At 36.3% G+C, this 16,233-nt stretch overlaps 1 protein-coding gene across 5 annotated transcripts in view; it reads right to left on the reverse strand.

Moving 5' to 3' along the window:
• CNTN1 (contactin 1) overlaps positions 1–15,224 on the reverse strand; it is a 363,960-nt gene extending 348,736 nt beyond the window's left edge. For 4 of the 5 annotated variants that reach the window (XM_019452463.2, XM_019452461.2, XM_053895743.1 and 1 more), the window contains exon 1: positions 15,071–15,224. The gene's annotated coding sequence lies outside the window, so the exon portion shown is untranslated. The remainder of the gene's footprint in view (positions 1–15,070) is intronic. The other variant, XM_019452464.2, reaches the window with a different exon arrangement.
• Between the last annotated feature and the right edge of the window lie 1,009 nt (positions 15,225–16,233).

Here is a 16,233-nt window from a genome sequence, read left to right on the forward strand (position 1 = left end):
TGATATCAGACACAGGGAGCATTTTATAGAAACCCTCTGTTTCAAATATCTCTAAAGATCTCACTACTACTAGAAATCTTTCTTTAGTGATTTAGGCATGTAATAAATGCCCATTTTATATGCCTCTGTAACAAATATTATTATATGCAAACAGGAAACCATATGTGTTTCAAATAAGCATGGTGGCGTTCTGGTGCTCTCAGCCATGGCTGGGGATGAAATCCAAACTCCTGTACACCTGTGGATGTCTATGGCTCTTAAAAAGATAGGTATCTCTGAGCAGAAATCTAGCTCTTAAAGACGCTATGAAAAACATTAAGATGAAAATATATGACTTAGTACATTTACTAAATTTTTCCTTAATTACTCAAAGGGCATTTTCATAAAATTATAATAACAAGATGAAGTAAAAAATGAAATTATGATTAGAGTTTATCAAAAGAGACAATTTAGAGACTACAGGCCAGCCAATTTTGGAGAAAGACTTCTTACTGAGAATTGTGTAGATATGCTGCTTCAAATCTGGAGTAAATTTCCTTAACATTTTTGAAATTACAAAGTCCTCTATTAACTAATATCTTTCTTTTACTTTATTAAATCCTCAAAGAACATTTTAAGATATTAAACCACTGTCTTATGCAACCATTGCTCCTAGGCTAAAATACAAAGAACTTTCTTTAAAAGAACTATTTTCCATTCTTCAGCCATGTATCTAGCCACTGTATAGTTTATACTCTATCATATATTAGGTTTCTTTCAGTTATTTGAATCAGTCATGCTCTGCTAAATGCCCCTGACATAGACCATTCACCTAACACACTGATTCTCCTTGCATTAAAGCACTCATCACAGTTTGGGGTTATCTTTTTATCTATTTTTCCCACTTAGCTTAGAACACTTTTGAAGGCAAGGAAAAGTCTGACTTATTCATTACTATTTCCAGGCTCCAGTGCAATGTCTACCACACAGTAGATCTGTATTTCTGAACTCATTCTCTCTCTCTCTCTCTCTCTCTCTCTCTCTCTCTCTCCCTCCCTCCCTCCCTCCCTCCCTCCCTCTCTCCCTTTTATTCCCTCCCTTATGAATACAATGTAGAACAAATGATGAAAAAATAATTATTCACTTTACTTCTTTGCATTTCTAGCAGAAGGACCTGCTTTGTAGATTATTCAGGGGAGAGAGATCCTTTGCCTCATCTGAAAGCTGATGTTTTTGTTTTCCTTGAAGAACAAGCAACTTTGAGAGGGTCATAAATAGTTAAGTGAAAGACAAGAGGCTCCTGCCTAACTAAGATGATTACCTAAATCAAACCTAGAAAACAATCAGACAGAAAATACTGCAAAAATACTTTCATATCTATTCCCCTCACTTTACAAAATGAAGTCACTCAGGGTTACAGAAGTTGAGTACATTTCCCAAGAATACATACCTACTCAGTACCAGAATATTGACTTAAATCTATGTCTATTGAATAGCTAGTATTACAGTCTTTCCTGCATGAACAAACATATCATATATTATCTTGAAAATCTATGACCCTAAAATGACAATGAAAGCAAGGGAATTTCTCAGTTCTTGAATTTTATGAAAACAACATAGGATCCATTTTAACTGAAATGTTCTACAAGTCTAATAACAATTAAAATATTTTTATGCATAAAATAATAAAACTTGATCTATAGCAAAAAAATGTTATGCTTATGATGTCATCAGCACATAATTATGCTTCTCTAATATAATTTCTTTATTTAAAGCTTAATTTGGCAAGACAAAATCTTCTACAAGTGTTTGAAAGATTGACAAGACTCAACACTGAAGACAAGATGCAAAAGCAAACATTCTTATTCCTGTTACTAGGATTATAAATTAGTACAATCTCTTTAAAAGACCATTTGGAAATAGTGATAATGTGTAAAAGATGCATCCCTTGCCAGCAATTTCACTCTAGAAATGTATCTTAGAGAAATAGTTCCAGGAATATACAGAAGTACATGTAGAACAATGTTGCACATTCTTAAAAGAAAAAAAATTGGAAATAACCCAAAGAGCCAATCATGGGACATCAACAAATTAGGTTCCATGCTACGGGGTACTTGGCAATACTAAAAGGAATGTGTTAGTACTATAAGGTAAGGAAATAAAAGTTGACCAAGGTTTTTAAAAAGCAACAGAACATTTTATATAGTATGATGCAATTTTGATAGTAGTATATTTAAAATTATAGTCTATGCATAAAAATATTTATTTTAAATATATATATATATATATATATATATATATATATATATATTAATGTCAATAATAGCTCTGTGGTTGGACTTAAATGAATGGAAAGAGTCATCATTAAAATTTTTATAGCTATTGAAAAACACTAAAAAATTATTTTCAAAAATACTATCGAATATATTTGAAAGTTTTGATGGATAAATTCCTAGAAAAAAAACTTATCAAAAAAAGATTAATAATTAGGAAATATATATAAACTCATAACTCCTAAGACAATTGATTATTTCATTTAAAATTGTGCCACACAAAAAAAAATCCAGGACCAAATGGCTTCACCAGTGGATTCTATAAAATATTTAAGAAAGAAATTAACATGTATCATCCAGAATCTTAGCAAATAAAAAGAGGCAATCTATTCCAACTCATTTTATGAGTTCAACCAACATAAACTTAAGACTAAACTGTAACCAAATTATATTACAAAAATTGAAAAACTAATAGCTAAAAAAAATCCTAAGCAAAACATCATCAACTCTAATCCAGCAATATACATAATGGGTAATAAACAGATCATGAGTGAGTCAAATTTATTCCAGAAATCCGGGTTTAACATTTGAAAATCAATCAATATAATCCACTGCATTAACTTACCATAAGAGAAAAATCATATGGTCATATAAATAATTTAAAATTATTAAATTTTTAAAAAATCTTAAATAGAAATAGGGGGGAACTTCCTTAACCTGATGCAGGTTTTCCAGAAAAATCTAATACTTAATGGTGAAGTTTGGAGGAATTTTCTTATGAGATCAGGAATGAGACAAAGATAAGTTATCACCACTTTTACTCAACATTGCACTAGAGATCCTAGGCAGTACAAAAAGGGAAAATTTTAATAAGTTATAAAGAATGGATCAAAAGAAATAAACTCATTATTCTCAAATGATACAACTGAAAATCTAGAAAAATGAAAGGAATCAACAGAGAAATTAACATTGATAAGTGAGCTTTACAAGTCTATAAAAGGTCAACAAATAAAATTGGAAATTTGGAAATTATAGTGCTTATGATGGCATAAAAAATCAAACACCTAGGAATAGATACAACAAAAGATGTGCAAGGCTTTCACACTGAAAAATTTAAACATCATTTAAAGAGTTTTTAAGATCTTAAAAAAGCTATATATATATATATATATATATATATATATATATATATGTATATATATATATACACATATATATGTATATATACACACACATACATATATATAAGCCATGATAATAAATTAAAAGATTTGAGTTTTTAAATATGTCAATTACACTCAGATTGATTTCTAGATTAAGTGCCATCCTAGTGAAATTCCAACAAGGATTTTGTAGAAATTGATAAGCAAAATTTCAAATTTATATAGCAAGGCAGAGTCGATAACAATCAAGACAAACTTAAAGGATAAGCAAGCTAGAGAACTACTCCAGCAAATATTAAGACATAATTTAAATCTATTCATTACGACTGTGACTATGGCCACAATGATAGACAAATAATCCAGTGAAACAGAATAGCAAGTCCAAGAACAGATCTGCCCATACATGGTACACTTGATTTAAAACAGAGGTAGTAGCAATGCCAAACAGTGGGGAAAGGACAGCCTTTTCAGTAAATGCCCCTGATGACTTCTGAATCCATAGAAGTAAGAAAGCGAAAGTCAAACCACACACAAAAATGAATTCCAGATGAAATGTATAACAATATAGTGTCTGGAACACAATACAAAAAAATCTCCGTAACTTATAGTTAGGAAAGATTTATTAAACAAGACCAAAATAATACTAATTCTGGACTACATTAGAGCTGAGAACAGCTGCTGATAAAAGATAACATTAAGAGTGGCAAAGCAAATCATAGAGTGGGAGAAGATATTTACAAACATTTTCTAAGGGCTCAAATTCAAAATATATAAGGAACCTCCTATGAATCAATACGTAAAAGATAACTCAATAGCAAATTTGATAAAATTTCTGAATGACACTTCAAAAGAGCATATTCAAATGGCCAAAACACATAAAAAAGGTGTTAATTTATTAATAAAAAATGCAAATTAAAACCATAATTAGGTATCCATTGCCACTAGGGTAGTTTAAGTTAAAAACACTATTAATAGCAAGTGTTGGTAAAGCTAAGCCACAACTTGAAATCTCATACACCACAGGCTCGACTGGAAATTGGCTCAACTACTTGGGAAAAAGCAAACAATTTCTATGCAGCATTAGCCTATGAATCAGTAATTACTTATTACAAAACATGTACAATAACAAATGTACATAGAAGAACTATTGGTAATAATACAAAACTGGAAACAACACAGATGCCCAACAAGCAGAACAGATATGTACATTCTGAAGTATTCATTAGATGGAATTCTATTGAGCAAGAAAAATGAAGCACTGTTATATGCAGGAACATGGATATTTCTCACCCAAAAGGTTGAACAAAATAAATCTGATGCAAAAAAAAATTGCAGAATATATGATTCTGTTTATATTTATTTCAAAAACAGGCAAAAACTATTCTATGGTCTTGAAGTCAGAATAGAGTCTACCTTCGGGGAAGAGCAAGGTGGTAGTGATTGGGAGGGGCTGGAAGAGGCATTCTTGGGTGCAGACAAGGTTCTCCATCCAGAATGGAGTGTTGATTTCATGGGTAGAATTACTTTGTACTTCTCATTCAGCTCATTTAACTTACACTTCTCTGTATTTCTATTATTCTTTAGTTAAAAGGGTAAAACAAAACAAAACGATACAATACAATGTTTTATTTAAAGCAAAGGCCTTAGTTTCATTACCACTCAACTTGTGCCTAGGCCAAAATTTAAAAACAACTTTTTAAAAAAAGCTGGGTTAATTTTCTAGTACCAAAAAGGAGTTGCTATGATCTTTAAAATAATATATTCTGGGGCGCCTGGGTGGCTAGGTCGATTGAGTGTCCAACTTCGGCTCAGACCATGATCTCAAGGTTCCTGAGTTTGAGCCCTGAGTCCAGCTCTGTGCTAACAGCTCAGAGCCTGGAGTCTGCTTTGGATTCTGTGTCTCTCTCTCTCTGTGCCCCTTCCCTGCTCATGCTGTGTCTCTCTCTGTCTCAAAAATGAATGTGTTAAAAAAATTTTTAAATAACATATGCAAAAATATAGTCAATCAATCCAGTAGGTATTTTTAAAGGTTTTCTATTAAAATATAGTATATTTATTGCATAAAAATATTATGCCATGGGAATTTTTATCTGACATAAAATTATGTTATATTAAGCAAATTGAGTCCCAAACTGGAATATTATAAATATCATTTGTAATATTTTAGCAGGCAATATTGTCTGTTATAGATAGCAAATCTGTACTTTCTGTAACCATGACAATTAAATACTATAAGATTAGATGCCTTAAGATAGCATTACTGTTTATGGTTCCTGGTGTTAGGAAGCAAAATTAAGGCAGAAATGCATAAACACTTCTGATGCATAGATCTAAGTTAAAATAACAAATTTTTAAAAAACACATTGCAATCACTTAATGTTTGGGAAACTGCCCCACATAAATCACTATAGTAGAAGATCACTTTGTTTATATGATATCCATAAATAAAACATATGTAATGTTATGAATGTTTTAGAATTCATATATTTAGAATGAACATATGTTCATTCTAAAATGTTTTAATCTCTTGTGTGGATACTAAGTTTATTTGAGATAGATACTGGTCACCTAAAATGGAGAAAATTTAAAATGTGACTCACAGAAAACTAAAACCGGATATCATGGAAAGGTGTTAAGCCTAATAATAATTTAGCCTTAGGAGTTAAATAACTTGGGTGTAAATTCTAGCTTTTTAATATCTCTAATCTTTCTCATCTGAAGAATAGTAAAAATAATACACAAAATCCACTTACTGGATTGGTTAAGTTAGGAGAAATCACATTGAACACATTTAAAACAAAGCCCAGGGGCACCTGGGTGGCTCAGTCGGTTGAGTGTCCGACTTCAGCTCAGGTCACGATCTCACGGTCCGTGAGTTCGAGCCCTGCGTCAGGCTCTGGGCTGATGGCCCAGAGCCTGGAGCCTGCTTCCGATTCTGTGTCTCCCTCTCTCTCTGCTCCTCCCCCATTCATGCTCTGTCTCTCTCTGTCTCAAAAATAAATAAACGTTAAAAAAAAATTAAAAAAAAAAAAAACAAAGCCCAACACTGAGTGAGTGCTCAATAAATGGTTTTTGTCATCAATAATTGAAGTGAGACTACAGAGAACACATTGCTTACAAAAGCCAAATAGAAAAATCAGTCTCATATCTCAGTATTTTTAATTTTCAAACTAGGCTACTTCAATGCTCTAGGTAAGTATCCATCTATTTTTCATAAATGTCTTTTTCAATACTTTCATTAATTCTGAAAAACATAATTGACTCACTAGATTCTCCAAGTTTATATACAATACATGCTAAACCAAACTGAAAACGTGAATACTGTATACTTATTTCTGGAAAAGGAGTGAAGAAATGGGCAAAAAACATGAATAGACACTTTTCCAAAGAAGACATCCAGATGGCTAAGAGACACATGAAAAGATGCTCAACATCACTCATCACCAGGGAAATACAAATCAAAACCACACTGAGATACCACCTCACACCAGTCAGAGAGGCTAAAATTAACAACTAAGGAAACTACAGATGCTAGCAAGGATGTGGAGAAATGGGAACCCTCTTGGACTGTTGGTGGGAATACAAACTGGTGCAGCCACTCTGGAAAACAGTGTAGAGTTTCCTCAAAAAATTATAAATAGAACTACCCTATGACCCAGCAACAGACTAGTAGGAATTTATCCAAAGGATACAGAAGTGCTGATTCATAGGGGCATTTGTACCCCAATGGTTATAGCAGTGCTTTCAACAATAGCCAAATTATGGAAGAGCCTAAATGTCCATCAACTGATGAATGAATAAAGAAGATGTGATTTATATATACAATGGAATACTACTTGGCAATGAGAAAGAATGAAATCATGCCATTTGCAGCAACGTGGATGGAACTGGAGGGTATTATGCTAATCGAAATAAGTCAGAGAAAGACAGGTATCATATGTTTTCACTCATATGTGGAACTTAAACTTAACAGAAGACCATGGGAGAAGGGAAGGGGGAAAAATAGTTACAAACAGAGAGGGAGGGAGGCAAACCATAAGAGACTTTTAAATTCAAAGAACAAACTGAGGGTTGATGGTGGGGGACAGGGTAGAGGGGAATATGGGTGAGGGGCCTTGAGGAAGTGATGTGTTGGGATGAGCACTGGGTGTTGTATGTAAGCAGTGAATCACAAGAATCTACCCCCAACACCAAGAGCACACTGTATACACTGTATGTTAGCCAACTTGACAACAAATTATATTTTGAAAAAATACAATAAAGAAAACATGGAGATGATGGGAAAAAAGGAGTATCTGGAAAAGGTATTTTAATAATTCTAGTAAAGAAGACATGTGTGAAGAGCATTGTACTTGTTGCCAGAAATAAAAAGAAATATGTCCTGGGATGCCTGGGTGGCTCAGTCGGTTGAATGTCGGCCTCTGGCTCAGGTCATGATCTCACGGTTTATGAGTTTGGGCCCTGCGTCAGGCTCTGTGCTGACAGCTCAGAGCCTGGAGCCTGCTTCGGATTCTGTGTCTCCTTCTCTCTCTGCCCCTCCCCAACTTGTGTTCTGTCTATGTTTCTCAAAAAATAAATACATGTAAAAAAAATTAAAAAAACAAAGAAATACGTCCTGAAGTAAAAGAAAAATAAAAGAAATACGTCCTGAAGTAAAAAAAAAGATTATAAATGTAATATGTACCCACACATAAACATATCTAGTCTAAATAATCAAATATACACAAGACTTTAAAATATTTTTTTACACAATGTTCCTATCAGTAGGTTTCATCTCAGACATTAAAAACCAAAGTAAAAACTATATATAAATATTAGTGCAGTGAATTTTTACTGGATTGTTCCAGAGTCTCAGTATAATATCAGTGTCCTAGACATGGGCAGAATGGTGGCTGGCATTGAGGAGAGATGTTTTGGCTAACCATAATACACCAAGCAAACAACTATAAGTAAGATGGCCTTACTTCCTGTCCAGATTTGCCACTAGCTAACATGATTTTAGGCAAATTACTTATTTCTCTGAGCTTGTTTCCTTATCTGTAAGTCTAAATAATCATGTCTTTCCATCTAACTTTCAGAATTGTTGCAAAGGATAAACTGCAGTTATGAATGTAACCATGTTTTGTAAACTTCTGGAGATCACACCAATGGAAGGCCTCTTATTAAATGAAGACAGGGGGATTCGTTTTGTCAATATTAGTTCCAATAAAACTAAATACATATGTACATTATCCATGCAACCATACATTTTTTATTCTTTTTAAAATGTAGATTTAAAAGAGAGTTACCTACTGGTTTAGCATTTGGGAATTATTCAGTGTCTATGCAGTGTCCAAGGCATGAATCTTCATGTCAAAATTGCTTATTAAAGGACCCTTTTTAATGTATCTTGTATAAATCAACAGAACCAGGAAATTAATTCTTGGAAAAAAAAAAAAAGGTGAAGTTTGACATAGCTTCTAGTTTTTAGTTGTTTGTTTCCAAGGTAGTGATACAAATCCTTTATTCATTGAAATCCTGAAAACAAGAATCTTAACCTTCCTTTATTCATTTCTTCAGAAAATATTTATTAAGTATCAACTATATGTCAGAGCCTTAACTGGACCTAAAAAAGGAAGAAGGCATGGTCTCTATCCTTTAGGGCTTACAGTGGGGATAATAGACATAAACAATCAGTTACAATTTAGTATAGTAAGTGCTATGGTTGGGGTATCTACAGGTTGTTATGGAAGCACTAAATAAGACCCCAAACTCAGCCTAGAAGTTCAGGAAGTCTTCCTAGAGAATGTGGCAGCTGACTTAAGCCTTGAAAATGTTAGGCAGATCAGTCACACTGCAGAAAGGAGACAGGTCATTTGTGGCAGAGAAGAGAGTATGGATAGGTAATGAAGTTTGGGGAAAAAGAGAAAACATGATGCATTAGGGGAAATGCAAACAGTTCAGTGTGACTGGCATTGTGGGACTGGAGATGGAAGAGACTAGAATAATAAAAAAAATGAACTTGGAGAATTAATCAGGGACCATTTAATACAGAACTTTAGGTGAAATGCAAAGGACCTTAGGCATGTCACTATCAGTAGAGGAGACACAGGATGGAATTGGTTTTAGAAAGATAACTGATGATGGTGTGGAGAATGTGCTTGAGAAGAAGACTATAAGAGAGGGAGACTCACATAAGGACACTAAACTCTGAATATCCTCATTTCCTACATGGGAAAGAAAGATTTACAGAGATTAAGTAATTTGCCAAACATCACACCATTTGTAACTGGTTAAACTGACCTTCCTGCAAAGCTTTGTATAATTCTAATACATACGTTCTTTAAAGACCAAGGAAACTACTTCTCATAAACGAATGTGACCAACTCTCAGTATTAGAGACTAGTAACAAATAAAACTGTAGGAAAACAATGACACAGGTCTACATCATCAAAATCAAGTACAGGAGTGAGCAATTATCCAGTGAATTAAGGACCATCTGGATAATCCTAGCAAAAGCAGATTTAGTGCCTGAGTCATTCAGATAATTGTGCAAACAATGTGCCTTGCTCTGGCTGAGTAACCTGGTCATTAATATCTTCCATAGTACGTTTTGCCCCGTGGCACTTCTGAAATGGACAACAGTAGCTCAGAAAGAATTAAGATACTATTCACTTCATGAGAAAGCCACATAAATAATAATGGGATCTTAATAGACTGAGAGGGTATTTTATATGTCCCCAGGAGCCATTTCACACAGTGATATATACACGATATATGTAAGCCAAATCCCACTTCAAAGAATAAAACAAGCTCAGCAATAGCACCCTCAAATGTGTGTTTTAATTTCAATTCTTTGTCAGAAGAAAGTTTTCTGAGCATTAAGGCAATGAGAAATACTACTGCAAATAGACTTATAGGTTAAACTACAATAAGATTAAAAATTTCTATATGTCCAAAAACATAAAAGGTAAAAGGCAAAAAAAAAAAAAAAACCAGTAAGAAAAGTTTCACGTATACAATAGATTCTTCTATGAAACAAGTTAAGAAAACGTAACACGGTAAAGTCAAATAAAATACACACATTAAGAAATACAAAGAGCCAATAAACATGAAAACATATCTCACAATCATCCAAAATCATAGAAACATAATTCAAAAGAATAACCAGATCCACAATTTCTACTATCAACGTAGTCACAATTTTTTAAACCACAATACCAAATGTTAATGAGAATCTTGCCCAATTGACACTGGGTATCAATTTGTGCATAAACTTTTCCCTGGAACAATTTAGCAACAAGCACTAGGAGTATGAAAATATTTACATGTCTGACCCAGTAATATCTGTGAAGTTATTATAAGGAAATGGTCAAAATTGCAAAGGTTAATGTATAATCATGTTCATTTCCTTTTTTTTTTTTTAAATGTGTATTTATTTTTGAGAAAGAGGGAGAGAGAGACAGAGCATGAGGAGGGAAAGGGCAGTGAGAGAGAGGGAGACACAATCTGAAGGAAGCTCCAGGTTCTGAGCTACCAACAGAGAGCGTGACAAGGGGCTCCAACCCCAGGAACCATGAGATCATGACCTGAGCCAAAGTTGGATGGTTAAACAACTAAGCCACCCAGGCACTCCCATGTTCATTTCTATAAATGTAAAAAACAGGAAACAGTCTAAAGTCTCTATCTATAGAAAAGAATAGGTGGCAGCCATTAAAAAAATGGTTAGTAAAAATATTAAATAAAATAATGTTTATGGTATGATGTTAAGTGGGAAATAAAGCTAAATATAAAAATAAATATTCACTTGAATTCTAAAACTGTATGTTTAAAATACCTAGGTATATTCACAGAAATAAAATTGGAAGGTTCAGAGTAGATTTCTCTGCATGGTGGAATTTTCTTTCATTTTCATTTTTTTCCTGAAAAAATCTGTATTTCTTTATAAAAGTGTTATTTAAATGTAATATTAATAGGTATACTTTTGAATGCCATTTTATACACTACATTGTTCATACAACCATAACAAAATAATAATCTATCTTCCTCCTACTACATTTCCAAAGTCACAAAACTGGTAAGTCCTATTCTCGGGATTTGAACCTAAGTGTCCTTGCTCCAAAGTTAGCACTATGGATATAAATATATGAAGTAAAGCACAGGAAAAGTTGCAAAGAAGAGCATAATCAATAATGAAAATTAAAATGTGTCAGTAATATGTGACATCTTAGATTAAAACAGAAAAACATACATTGGGAGATTTGAAAAATTGCCTCCTGTACTAATCCAAGGCATGTAATGACATATACACTGGTATTGGGAAAAATACAGATTGGAGATCAGAATAAAAATGGATAAATTAATTACTGAATAGATTGTGGGCACTTGGAGGTAGAGGAAGGAAGTCTGAAAAAAAAATAACTAATCACAAACCAGAAGCCTGGAAAACTGTGGTATGCTTTGCTAAAAGCCAGTTGAAGGGTGATGACTATTGATGGGGGAAAAAAAAAGTTTTTACTATATATATTATCACAACTTTAAACAGTACTTCTACTAATGGCTATTATTTATGAGTAATGACTACAGCCAAACCTTATTTTAAAAGTGTTGTGTGCATTCTTATTTAATACTAAAAAAAAAAAAAAAAAAAAAAAAAAAAAAATCCCACAAAAAAACTCTGAGGTAAGTGCTATTATAATCCCCAGTTGACTTACTGACATTCACTTATCTGCATAATGATATATAGATAGCAGAAGTAGGCTTCCTTCCAAAGCCTGCGTTCTTAGCTGCTAGGCTAGTAATTTGAAATGGCTAATGGAGGAGAGATGAGAAAAGAAATGCAGGAGAGAATTTTGTTCCCAATAAAATAAATTGCATCAACTGGGGGAATTCACTTGAAAACCTGAAGCAGGAAGAGGAGATAAGAGGAAGACAAAGAAAAGGTTAGAAGAAAAGGTTAGAAAAAAAGTTAGAAAAAAATTATCACATCAGATCATTGGTGGTATCAAAAAGTAAAAGATCAAGGAGGAGATGGAGAATATGGAAAATGGCAGTTCAGAGGGGAAGAAAAATTAACAACACACCAGTAAGAGAAAATGAACATTGGACTTAATGAAGAGCTTACTGATGACCTAGAATGGGTTCTTTGCTAGGATGTAAACTGTGGCCAATTTATATATAAAAATGGATGGACATTGTTGATCTCTATTTTAATAGAGATCTAACACTGCATGTTTTGTATAGAAAAGTATAAATCATCTGTTCCAACTTGGCCTCTAGTTTGTCTCACGAGGCACAGATAAGAGAAAATATATAGAATAACTTATACATAGCCATAACCCCTATTGGAGAATTCAATTATTTTGTGGAAGGATATAGAAATGTTCTGATGTCATCCATTACTCCTTTCGAGAGAATAAAAGAGCTAAGGGAAGTTTCCAAAAGTAGTTCTTAGCACACAGCCTTCCAATATATAGGATAAATATATTATCCCTAAATCATTGCTCCAAATCATTCCTCAGTATGATGTTTCCTCAACCAGAATCTTTGAGGCTACTTAGAACTGTGTTCAGTGTTGTGGAGTATACAGAAACATAGGTCATGGTCTTTTTCTGCAACGTACTTCCTTGCCCAATTAGAAGACAAATCAGATATACGTAAATGGCTATGCAAATAAATAAATAAGAGCGAGTGCCTGGATAACTGAATAACCTTGGCCTGTGTTGTTACTGGTATAACACTGAGCAAATTTTGTTATCAATACCAAAAATCACAGGAAGCTGAGGTATTCTATTTGAAGGGAAACTGCTATGCAATATAATTCATAGTAGGTTGTTGAAATATTAGGGTTGAAATAGTGGAATTTCAGAAAGCTTTAGGCAAATTACAGGTGTCCTCGAAATCTTAGTTTTCTCATCCAGGAAAATGAAAAAGTTATCATCATTAAATAATTTTGGGCAATGGGAAAAATAAATGCACATACATTTGTAAAAGAAAGTCCGTGTAGTGCAAACAGATATGAAAAAGCAGCGCACATTTAAATATCAGATCCACAAGTAAAATCTGTACAAAGAAATAGATTTATACCAAGTTCAACGGTTCCAAAGGTCCCTTAGTTTTACCTCTTGCAAGGTGGGTGGATCTTTTCCCCCCCAGTTCTCCAAATGCTGCTATCTGTAAGTTACCATACAAATACATTTACAACCCAAAAAGGAAGGCAGGGCATATAGAAACCATTATGCTCCGATGAGTTTAATAAAATATCTTGGATATGATATGTATTTATTTCATATGTGTGTTACACTCCAGGTTGGTAAGGCTCGTATGTACGCTGTAAAGCTGAAAAATTCAGGGAAATAGCACACTCTAAGGATGTATTCAAAATAATATCTGGAAATACTGATCTTCAGACATGTTACAGAAACATCATTTCATGCAGGGTTTCCTCAGTCTGAGCACATCTTCTCAGGCTTTTCCCCCAGTGGAGAATTTGATTCCCTTTTGCCCCTCCCACTCAGTGCTTCCAGATTGCTTCAGAAGGCCCAGGCAGCCTGCTCAGCAGCAGGCAAACGAGCTATATATAGCCCCACCTTGGAGATGTGCACACAGAAGCACACATGCAAATGCCCATGCTGTATTTGGCATGAATAAACGAGAGAAGGTTGCAGCTTTCCCCTCTCCTTCTTCCCCATCACCCCAATTTTTCAATAATTTTCAAAGCAGGGTGTCATCGCTTCCCTAGAGTGATGCAGCCTCTAATTTCCCTGCGATTCTTCTGCCTACTGTTTCCAGCAATCCGACTCCGGCAGGAACCGGCATTGGGCCAACACCTACTACCCAGATGCGGTCATCCAGGGAGGCTGCCTTGCAGCCGCGGGGGAGCCCATCCGGGTACAATTACTTGAGTCTCTGGGAATCCCTGTGCATAAACCCATTTTTTAGAAACCAGGCTAGGAGGTGGGTCCCCATGGACATCGACAGACTAGAAGAGAGAGGCGAAGCTTTCCTGTCTCTCCCCTCCCTGGCCTGCAGTAAATAGGGGAGAAGGGCCCAGGTTTTCTCACTGGAGGCATAATTAATCGGTAAATGCCCTTAGAGTTGCGGGATTTCTTCCCCACCGCATCACTTCTTCACAGAGGAGCCGGGGAACAAACAAGTGCCTTCCTCCCCTCGGCGCAGTCATTCCCAGTTTTTGCAGGGATGTGCTAGTCTAGACGCAAGGGTCGAGAGGGAAAATGAGTGGGTGCGGACAGGCGTGGGGAGAAGGAGAAGCCCTTCCCGGTTTAGGAAGACCTGCGGGCTCCCGGCTGCTGACATCCAAACCCTCCCCTGCGGGTCGACATGGCCTTCCTAGGGCGCAACACCCGCCGCGGCGGCCAAAGCCTCCGGGAGGAAAGTTGACGAGACGCGGATGGGGGCTCGGTCCCCCCTCCCAGGGCACTGCCGCCCTGCCCCGCCCGTCACCGGGGCTCCCGCGCCCCCCCTTCCCAGCAGCACCCAGACGACCTCCATCCCGGTCCTTCCAGCCGTACTTCGCGACCAGAGCTGCGGCGACCACATCAATTTGGGGGTGACGAGGGCGGGGCAGAGCTGGGGGAAGGGGAAGGCAGGCAACAGTAGCACGAAAATACGCATTCTTTTTCCGAGGGGCAAAGAAGGAAAAGTCCTGCCTCCTACCTGTTCTGTGCTCCTGCTCGCCTCGGCGCCGCGCGGCTGGACCATAACCTACAGGTTTCCCACTTCCGCTGCAAACACCTGGGAGCGCATCTCCGCACCCGGCGCCCCTCCTAGCCTCGGCGGAGCCCTGCCTAGCTACTTGACAGCAGAAGCCGGGCCTTTTAGAGCGGTCATTGGGGCCGCGGGGAAAGCGGGGCGGGCCCCGGAGAGAAACCCGCGCCTCTCATTGGGCAGGCGGGATGCCACTCTCACCCCAGACCAGGGTTTGCTGCGGACTGAGGCAGCTGCTAAGCCCAACTGCAAAGGGTCTCTGCAGTCCCTGGAACCAAACCCTGCTGCCAAAGGATCAAGGACCCCTCAGAGGAGCGACACTGGTTTGATGGCTTGTCATCTCAGGTCCCAAGAGGGAGGGAAGGGCCAGGCAGCCCCAGACACCCAGCACTTTCCAGAGCTTCCCTGAAGGGACCATCTGCTCTGGGAAATTTGACAGGAGAAAATATCAGGAGCAGTGCCTTGATAGGGAAGCACGAACTTCAGTTAAGAATGGAGCAAAATACAAGAAATACGTATATTGAAGTGAAAAAAAAAAATCACAAGAAGTAAAAAGACATGAGGGTTGTGTTTATTTATTTTATTTCAAGTTTTGTTTTTTTTGTTTTTTGTTTTTTGTTTTTTCCTAAATGTAACCCGGTAGTTTTTCCTGTGGAATAAAGGTTGAACTGTTTCTTCTGTACTGCAGAGAGACTCCAAAATATTCCCTGGTGGGAACAGTGCTTTAAATGGGAAGACGCTGCAATAATAACCTCTCCAGAAAGACTAAAAGAGAGAAATTAAGGCCAAACTGCATAAGGAACTTGCTTTGGGCAGTTCATTTGGTGGTGGAAGTCTTAAAATAATCACCACCAGACTGACTGACAATCGATCTGTTTCTCTTCTACTGATAATAGTCCCTCATTCCTTTTATGCTCAAACCCTGAGGCTGCAGAGGATGCTTAAGCCAACCCCAACATAGGTAATCCCAAACCTGCCTTTTAGATGAAGGGGAGCAAGGGTAAAACCATTTTGTTCCCATCTTTCATCTCTGCCATTTGGCCAGGTGGAATCAGTGAATCAACCCACAGAATTCTTAAGTGGGGAAAATGATAGAAGGAATACCATAAAAT

Source organism: Panthera pardus, unplaced genomic scaffold (assembly GCF_024362965.1).
Source record: "Panthera pardus isolate Hobbes unplaced genomic scaffold, ASM2436296v1 HiC_scaffold_6, whole genome shotgun sequence".
NCBI classification, from domain to species: Eukaryota; Metazoa; Chordata; class Mammalia; order Carnivora; family Felidae; genus Panthera; species Panthera pardus.